Below are 10,037 nucleotides of genomic sequence, written 5' to 3' on the forward strand. Positions count from 1 at the left end.
ACTCAGCGCTTTTACGAGAAAGGGTCATCTTGTTCCACTTTTTGTACCTTTCATTGTTTCGTACAGAAATATAAAACAAGCTGTGACGAGAATAATGGCAACGCTCCACGAGACAAAAAAAAAACATGTTTACAGATGTGTTCAAATCATAGAAACATTCCAAACCAAGACAAACTATACAATATATATATACATAGAATATTATATTATTTATCGCCGATGGAACTTAAATACAAACACAATAAATTCGTAATCCGGTCCTCTTGTAATTAATCAAAAATCATTTACATTGGTGGGCGGTCCAGGACTGTAGGCCAACGACAGGCTCCGCGTTAAACACATCCAGAGAATGCTACACAGACGGTGCCAGATCGTGCATAAAGACCTCACACTAGTCTAAATGTAATCGTGCAATATCGACCCCCCCCCCCCACATATAGCCATCTGGGTAAGGTGGAATAATATTCGTGTCTACAGTGTTTGCTTGGTACTACCAGTACATTTTCTAATTAATATTGAATAATATCAGCGATCACACCGGTGTACAATTAACATTTATAATGATGATACGAGTACCTGGTTTCATTTCCACATTAAACACTCGGACGTTCTTTTTAGACATACAAGTACATTTTGCACTTAGTTTGAAATGTGTTAAATCAAATCGCCGCTAGAAATAGTTCAAGACAGAACTGATTTGTGGAGACAGACAGAAAATGGAAGTTGGTCGACTAAAAAAAATTTGTAAAGGAGCACAATTGAAATAGGAGGGCCCTGATCAAACGTTCCGTCCGAATGGAAAAGAAATACACCGGAGGGGGTCGTGACATTTATCATATCTTCCGTTTCTTTTGTGCACGTTTCACCAATGGAAATTGGGGCAATACAAACAAGTCCGAACATGTTGTCATGTATGATATATTCAGACTGTAACACTGCACGAAATCCGAACGTGGTGGTTTAGTTTCTTTTTCAATCAACGAACAAAGCGCTCTCTTGTACTGATAAGTCCCACACGGCACCAATACCTATCCGATCTACTGCAGCCATTCTACGCGGACCCGGTCCCCTGGACGTGATACAATGGCGTGTGCGGCAATACAGGACCGTTTCCTTTGTGACGTTTGATAGGAGTGAACAAATAAAAAGTGCTGACACTTTTATTTCAAAGGGAATTGGAATCAAAAGGGTTTCATGAAAAAAAGAGCGGCGTTCATGCCTGGGTTGGTATTTGCATATGTAATTGGCTGGTTGGTTGGTTGGTAGGAGCACATTGCCTCAGTTCTGGCACGTTCGGGACCAGGTCACGTATATTATAGTGGAAGTGTGAAGAGACTCTTGGAAATGCACTACGATTGCCGTTGAAATTTTTCGAGGTGTATAGCGATATACCGAATTTACACAATCCACATGCATGGCATCAGCCCATAGTACAAAAATAACGAAATATAAACCTATTTTAAAACTGAAGCAATTATAGACTTGTTTCTAAATTTAGACGCTAAAGCCGTGACACCGAAACGCACCAATTAACACTAATACCTTCCAGGTGATATATGATGACCTATGTTACATTCACATTTAATCCAGTAAACCGTAACCAGTTTATGAAGAAGAGAAAAATCTTATACCAAAAAAAAAACATGAATTGCCAATTTATTAACACATACATATTACACAGCTTACTCAGAGCAGGGAGCTGTAATGACATTACAGCTCCCTGCTCTGAGAGACTGTGTTTATACCTAGGGGATAGAGTTATGGTATATAAAGCTGAGGTTCGCCAGATAAACGCCGGGGATAAAGGTATGGTTTGACGTCACTTTATGTCACCAATCAGTCCCATAGTAATGTCACATTTCAAGCACGTGCCATGTAAAACCCCTCCCTTGTCTAGACACATTCCAAGTATTCAGCACACACTGGCTCGGAGTGACAAAGAAAGTCAATTTCTTAAATGTCACGTTGGTCCACCCCCTCTCTCCAACTGTGGCATACGAAAGGGTGCTCACTGCTTCTAAATAAAATTGAAAAAAAAATAAAAAAAATCACAAACTTAATGCACTGACCTGTATAAGACATGTGCTAATTTTGTGCACGCTTTCATGACATTTAACATGTAAAATCATTGTTTAGTTAATCGTTCCAATATTCGTTCCAGTATCCTGTAAGATTTTTTTTATAAGGACAACACATTTGTATATACACATTTCACAGGCTCCTCTTTGCACTCAATTCAAAAGTGTAAACGTGACGATAACAAGGGGAGTTTAGGATACCACGGGCCTTAGGTCTATGAGCACACTACACAGTGACATACCATAGGCTTCGCCTAAACGGGATTATATTATTATTATTATTATTATTATTATTATTATTATTATTATTATTATTATTATTATTATTATTATTATTATTATTATTATTATTATATGGGCACAGGGTTACTGACAAATGAGTTAATTGAATTGAATTGAATTGACTTATTAATGTATTGTCATCGACTTGTCAAAAAAATATGTTCACTGAATTTTGCCTTATCAAAATAACAGAATTTCATGTGAAATGAAGTAAACGTATTTTACTACACAAACTGATTAAAATCACATTTGAATTAGTTACGCGCTCGCAAAAATGAGATTTGTGAGTTTTAATGTATTTTTGAAACCAAAATATTAAAATTCCAAGTGGGAAGCGAATTCAATTCGTTATGTTGAACTTATTTTGTTTACTCTCCAACGTATTGAGTACTATACGCTTACAGGCATGACTCCGGTAATTTGAGTATTTGTGTGGCAATACATTTCATTTATCCATTTACTCGCTAATTCGATAGTTTCTGAACGAGAACAGGGGTAGTTAACCCTGTCCAGATTTTGGTTCATCATTGTGTCACATCTTCTTGCATGTATTGAGAAGTTTTTTTGTTTTTTTTCAAATCGTTGCATTATGATATATGTAAATTAACAGTATTTAATTTTCTGGCCATAAATCAAAGCTAGTTCAATTAACGTGACAGGAAAAAGGCTCTAGGATATTCGGGATATGTGAGGCATGCGTATAGAAATGAAACCGTTAATTTCATCTGATAAGACACTAGGAAGTAAGGCGAATATATAAGAACGAATACACGGCAAGATAAATACTATGTTGAACAAAAGTAAACATACATTGCGTGCGTGACTCGAACCAACACCCACGTACGGCTCAAAGTCGCCTAGCTACGTATGCAGTACCATGGCGTGTCTTCCTCTTCGTGCATCGTACCAGGGAAAGGACATTGGTTTCTTTGCGGAAGTTTTCCAATTTATATTCGAGCTGCCGTTTCTCGGTTCTAACAATATGAAATATTTTATATATCCACGGAGTATTTGCGTTGGCTGTACGTACATACAAGGGGTTTATAGTTCCATGGTACATATAACACAGGTTGCATAAGAATGCGTACCAAGACACGAGTGTCTGTAATCCCCTATTCTGAAAACAAACTTTTCGCAACAAAAAAATGGCAAGCGTGTATGTTTCAAATAACAATAAGATTTTGTATCAAGGCACGCATGTTTATGTAATCCCCTATTCTGAACGCAGGCACAGACTTTAAAATTAATAAGCGTCGCTTCAGTAAAAGCCAACCAGGCTTCACCGCGTATGCAGAAGAGCTCCTCAACTGAGTGAATATTGTCGGTACCAGAGGTGGTTGGATCGGCCTCATTTTTAAGACTTTCAACATTTGCGAGTATATGCTTACTGTTTGGTTTTAAAAATAGACAAATCACTCTAGATTTATTTAAAAAAAATCACTTGTCTCAATGAGTATAATAACTCTGCTGTATACGTGTTTACAGTTGTTCATAGGATATACTCACGACCTCCTGTCACGGATTTGATAACCGCAGAAGTTAAACAGTTGGAAGACGGCTTATAATATACAATCTGATATTGCTAGACAACATAATGTAGTGTGAAAATCATTTTATGTCTGAATCATCGTCGTATGAGTTTGCACCACGTAGGGCGGAAAAATGAATGATATTTTTTTATTTATTTGCTGCAACCCTTTTAATTCAGGGGGTCGCCAATAGAAGTATACATTACATGAATAAAACAATTAGGAAGTGAAAACACATGTCAGAAAATATCAATGATGAACTGTTTAAAGATGCCATCTACTTTTTTATATTGTAGCCCTGGCTAGTGTCCCTCAAAAGAGAATTTTTTTATTAACATTTTATTGCCAGTTTATACATCTTATCACTTGTTAAATTCATGTGTTTACTCAGCATAGTTTCTCTCTGGCTGGAAAAACATTTCAAGATGCCATGTTTCATTGTTCCAATGCCGTTTTCACAAAAGGGACACGTGCAATCCTGTCCATTTCCGTTTTTCGTATGCCAATCCTACAGGGTATACGATCTTGCCTTTTAACTTAAACTGCGCTCTTTTATAAAATCCGAACATTGTCTGCGTGAACTCTCTACCCCGACACCATAGTCACTGTCGCCCGTTTGTTAGTATAAATAAAACGGGATAATATTAATCCACGAGTCCCTGACCCCTCCCCCGCACGCCTCTTCCATGAGTTCCTGACCCCACACTATGACACTCCTGTACCCATCTTGTAATTTTATATTGTTCCAGCCTATTGTTCATTTCCCGGGTTTGCATAGAATGGAATATCTGGACGAATTCGAAACTGAGACAATAAGTTCTTTGTACAGGGGACTCGAGTCAAGACGGATGAGCCCCCTGGGTTTATGTAACGGCAAGCGAGACTTCCATGAGCGGCCGGCGTGTACACTAATTCAGGCTGGTAATATACTACCGGAGTTGTAAATGTCTTTACATGCTGTCATGTCGTGTTCTTTTAGTGGTTGACCGTGTTTCTCCTTGACCGGGTCACGGGCACGTTTGACAGTTTGTCGACCCCCTTCGATCTCAGGTGCACCCAAATACATCGATCAATCCATGTATCTGACCCATTGCAGCGCCGCGTTAGTCCGCTCCAGAGGGCGCGTGTCCGTTGTGAAAAAAGATGATGAAATACTGTAAATATTAAATTATATTATTTCTAAATACTGTAAATAATAAATTATATTATTTCTCTTCCATATTGTCCTGTTGAAAAAATTAAAAATTAGCGGTGAATTATAACTTTTTGTTGAAATGCTGATTGCTGACTTGGTTATTTCGGCGCCGTTTTGAAGGTGGTTATTATATTTGGGATGGGATGATACATGAAATTATTTTGCCCAGGTAAAACCAGTAACACGACTTAAAGACATATATATACCAGTAACAAAGCGTACCAGCACAAGATGATATGTACATTTTACATTCAATAGAATTTCGCGAACCCTCTGAAACAAATGAAATTGCTAAACAAGACTAGCAACCTGGTTTTGAAACATCATTACCAAATTCAGCGTTGTCTAAAAATGATCAATGCTCCCTATCATCAGTATCAGTGCCGAGTGTTATCACAATATATACAATACAATCACATTTCGCTTGAAAAGACGACTCTAGAGATTGACAACTATCTATTAGTACATGTATTACATATTTACATATAATTTACATAATTAGGGAAACCTTGGACAGAAATCCTCCAAAAGATGATAATTTTCATAAAAATAAAATTAACTCAAACGTGTTTCGCCAAACTATATACCTTACGTGTTTCGTGCAATCAACATTCGAAACGGTAATAAACAACATAAATATATGAACAACAAAATAAAACAACTCTTCGGCTCATTGCACTCAATATTATTCTCTGTAGAGTTATTTAACAAATGTGTGAGGAATAACGTAATTATCCAATTGTATGTGTAGTGCGTGTAAAAATTACCTGACCCGACCCCCTAAGTCGGCCCCTGATATCCATCATTTACTTTACGTATGACATATATCCTTGGCTATAAGTTATACGCAGAAAAAAATGACTAATGACAGAAACGTCCAAGGATCTTAATTTACATATCCATGTGAACTATAGGATCCAGACCGTCTTTAAGATAATACCATTCACCGAGTCTCAGACTCGATCTTGCTTAGTTGATAAGAAACATATGACATCTTTGATCGCCGTGAGATAGTGTATCATTTACACCTGATATCCAGAGATTGTAGAAACTGTTGGACTTTAAATTTCCGTAGATGTCAGAGGAGTTCGTGAAACTGCAAGAAATCAAAGTAAGATAAATGTATTATCTCGCTACCAGATGGCCAGTTATCACTAATCACGCAAAGTAATCGGTATTCAGAAATTGAAACTATTATCTAAAGTTTCAGCTTTTCCACGAAAGTTACTAAATGCTCGTGTGGCAGAGGAACGGGTCATTATTTCAGCTATGGTGCCCAGGTCTTCGGTTCATTGATTTGTTTTATCTCACCATAGTTCATTCACCCGCAGCGCAATGATTTACCCCATCATAATATACAGAGCTAAACTTTCAAAAAATCTCAAGTCATAGTCTTGCTATCTGAAAGAAGACATGCGAAGAGCTGATTAAAAACTCAGAGCATATCAGCTTTTCAAAAAAATTTATAAAACAAGAAGTCTACAAAGATCAGCTTAATGATAGACAGGCAATCAGAATTCTAAGCAAATTCAGACTGGGCAGCCACAAATTAAATGTAAAAACAGGTAGACATACACGACCAAAAACAAATATTGAGGACACAAAATGCATCAAGTGCCAAGTCATAGAGGATGAAGTACATATACGATAAGAGAGCAATTAATATTAACACAGTAGTTTACTTTTTCTTGTTTGTTGTTTTTTTGTCGCATTTTGTGTTTTCATTTTAGCTTTATTCTCTTCTACATGTGTAGAAACCAAAAAAGAATTTCCAAATATACCGTACCTCTGACAAATAATGGGCCATTTAATTATTCTATTCTATTCTATTCTATTCTATTCTATTCTATTCTATTCTATTCTATTCTATTCTATTCTATTCTATTCTATTCTATTCTATTCTATTCTATTCTATTCTATTCTAATATACCGTACCTCTGACAAATAATGGGCCATCTCTGACTTAATCATTCCTATTCGACATGATTGATAACAGACACATTCATAGTAGACTATCGTATCTATGACCGCCTTGAAGTTCACCTGTTATCATACTCATGTTTACTTTCGTCTGTGATGTTCTAAACTCGACTACAGTTACAAATGACGGAAAATCTCAGCGGCGCGCCCAATTATACGTGGTTCGATGTCCTGTACGCATTTTCATTAGTTGTACATAAGACTAGTGTATCCTAATGGGATATCTGCACAACCTTATGCTATACGTTCTCGATTTCTGCATCTGATTCAATAAATGTAGACCAATATTGACCAATAATGACGTCATTTTCATTGGAAAGTAACTTAACGTTCATCGGACCAAAATCGTTAAATTATCAGAAAATAAAAGTAGTGGGATTCGAGTTCAGTTCACATACCAATTGGTGTTCACACGCTCCCGAATTGCAGTGGACAGATTACTGGCAACATTGAGATACGGTCTGTCCATTAAAATGTCAACTACATAGTCAGCCTTGACATAAAACACAAATATAGAAGCATAATCTAAAAACAATTCACTTCATTTTAATCTTCACATTGTTTCCATGACTACCAGACAAATATCACGTGTTTTAGATGAATACATTGGTATCAACAGAATGATATACGAAGCACTTCAAACTGATGTATTAATTTAATAGTTATTAGTCTGTTTATTTTAATTTCATTGACCTAAGTCTCACGGATAATCGTTGCTATGGCGATGGACAATACAGAAAAATACAAACGCAGTACGCTGCGGTTATAACTTCGTATAACGTGCAGATTTGACAATCAGACAAAAAACAAAATCAGTGATCAATTAACAATTATCTGACGAAATTAATGGTATAAACGCATTCAGCAGTATGCCAACACAGTCGTCGTTATGAACAGAATTAATTAATTAAGATGAATACCAAACCAATAATTTATTCAATATGACCTGTCTAGTGTATTTAAGCGCAGATGGGAAAAGGAGATAACACGAACGATAGTCGATATCTGAACATTTTAATTACACTCAGTTACAATGGTGAGAGAAAGTCGGTGAAAATGTAATGCAGATAATTTAATAAATATTCATACTTTTAGTAGATGTTTATTTCAGCCATGCTATTAGACGCGGGACCAGAGGGACGTAACTTGTCGCCTTCTCGGTGCCAGCCCTTTACAGCTGAGTATCTTGTACGGGCGAGATATGGACATGATGTATAGAAAAGATCAAAGTATCTTGTTGTAAATTGCATTGAGTGCACGTATACGAGATTATATTTATACTATATCTGTACACAAGATAATATTTGACAATGGCGTTTGATATTGTCTAGACATAAACTACGCGTGTATCAGTCTGCACACTTTCATCACCGTCATGGTGTTCCTCTTGTTTATATCCTGTCACTTCCGTAGTTGACGCCGTGACGTCACGAAATGTAAGAGGAAACTGTTTATTACGTCTTTCGAAACATTCCTTCATCACTGTAATACTGGCATTTTTTTCCAATCATAAACAAAAATAATTTTTGTAATGATATACTTTGATGGTTGATTTTTGAATTAGCATTGTCTTCATTTACTTACTTGTGGCATTCAATTTTTAAATATTCATTTAAATAATTAATTCAGTTGTCTGGGTATATATGACATGTCCACTACACTCACCGATTGGATTGGTGGGCATGTCTTCCATTTTATGTGAGGTTTGTATATACAAATTACACAACCGTATTCACGTTTAATCTGCTTGCTTCTATTCCAACAACCATTGTCGTTTTACCATGATTCCAGCGATAGGTCCGGCATCTGGTCCAGCAACTTGAAAAAATATTTATGAAATATGCTTAAATCTGAATATGTTCTCAAGTAACATCATGATGTTCGTGACGATCTCAGGTCCCACATGAAGTTCGTTCGATTTTAATAAATTTATTTATTAACAGTTTATTAGTTTTGGCAAATTTCTTCAGAAGGCTTACAAGATGACATACCCTTATAGGTGAATCGATGTTTTGTGATTGTTTCCATCCAAACAGTGCGAAATCGTGCATGCGCTTTGGGTTACTGGTACGTACATGTATTAGTAATTTGAAGTACGTGTATATTTGTGTAAATTGAACTAATACCATTACATCTGAGTGTGTTGCACATTGTATATTAAATATACGATCTAGCTCAAAGAATTAAATCTTTTTATATTCCATTCATGTTGCGCATGGTAACAAACTATGATGAGGAATTACGTTCCATGTTTTGAATTAAAATTACACGTGACAATTCTTGATTTTAGAAGAACATCACATTGTTTCATGGTTAATGTGGGGAGAAACAACAAATCATGCGAAATTATGAACGAACAATGATCTAAAATTACAAAAATTATGAGATTATACATAAATTGACGTCAATTATTAATAAGACAACAAATTTAGTGAACGACGCACTTGTCATGCAATGACAATTTCCAGTCGCAATCCTTTTACCCCGACAGTTATGATGTACTGCGCCCTCACCAATTGAATGTGCGTTTGTGTCCATCCATCGGTGAGGGCGACAATTCATCATCAATGGCGATATAAGTATGTCGCTTGGCGCATTTTGAATGGTAATACTTTAGACAATTGATCACATATCCTCGTATTATATATTTTCTAAAACGCATCTTTCCTTTAAACCACATAAAGTCTGTCAGTGTGAACGATAATCATTATTATGCAACGTATAGTTACATTCAAGAAAATTCTATTGTAATATAGATTTTTTCCATAACCACTCGTATCATACGATACCGCTATTTTGTCAAATTTCATATCATTTTCTTAACTCTTTACGTAATTGCATGTATGAAATGTAAGTTTTTCCCGAATTTGCACTTGCCAATATTTGAAAGGTACTATTTTCAAATCTAAGCTGGACATTTAATCAATATCACGTCATCTCGATCATTGATCACCCCTGATTAACTAATGGTTC

Source organism: Saccoglossus kowalevskii, chromosome 1 (assembly GCF_978046115.1).
Source record: "Saccoglossus kowalevskii chromosome 1, keSacKowa6.1, whole genome shotgun sequence".
Taxonomy (NCBI): Eukaryota; Metazoa; Hemichordata; class Enteropneusta; family Harrimaniidae; genus Saccoglossus; species Saccoglossus kowalevskii.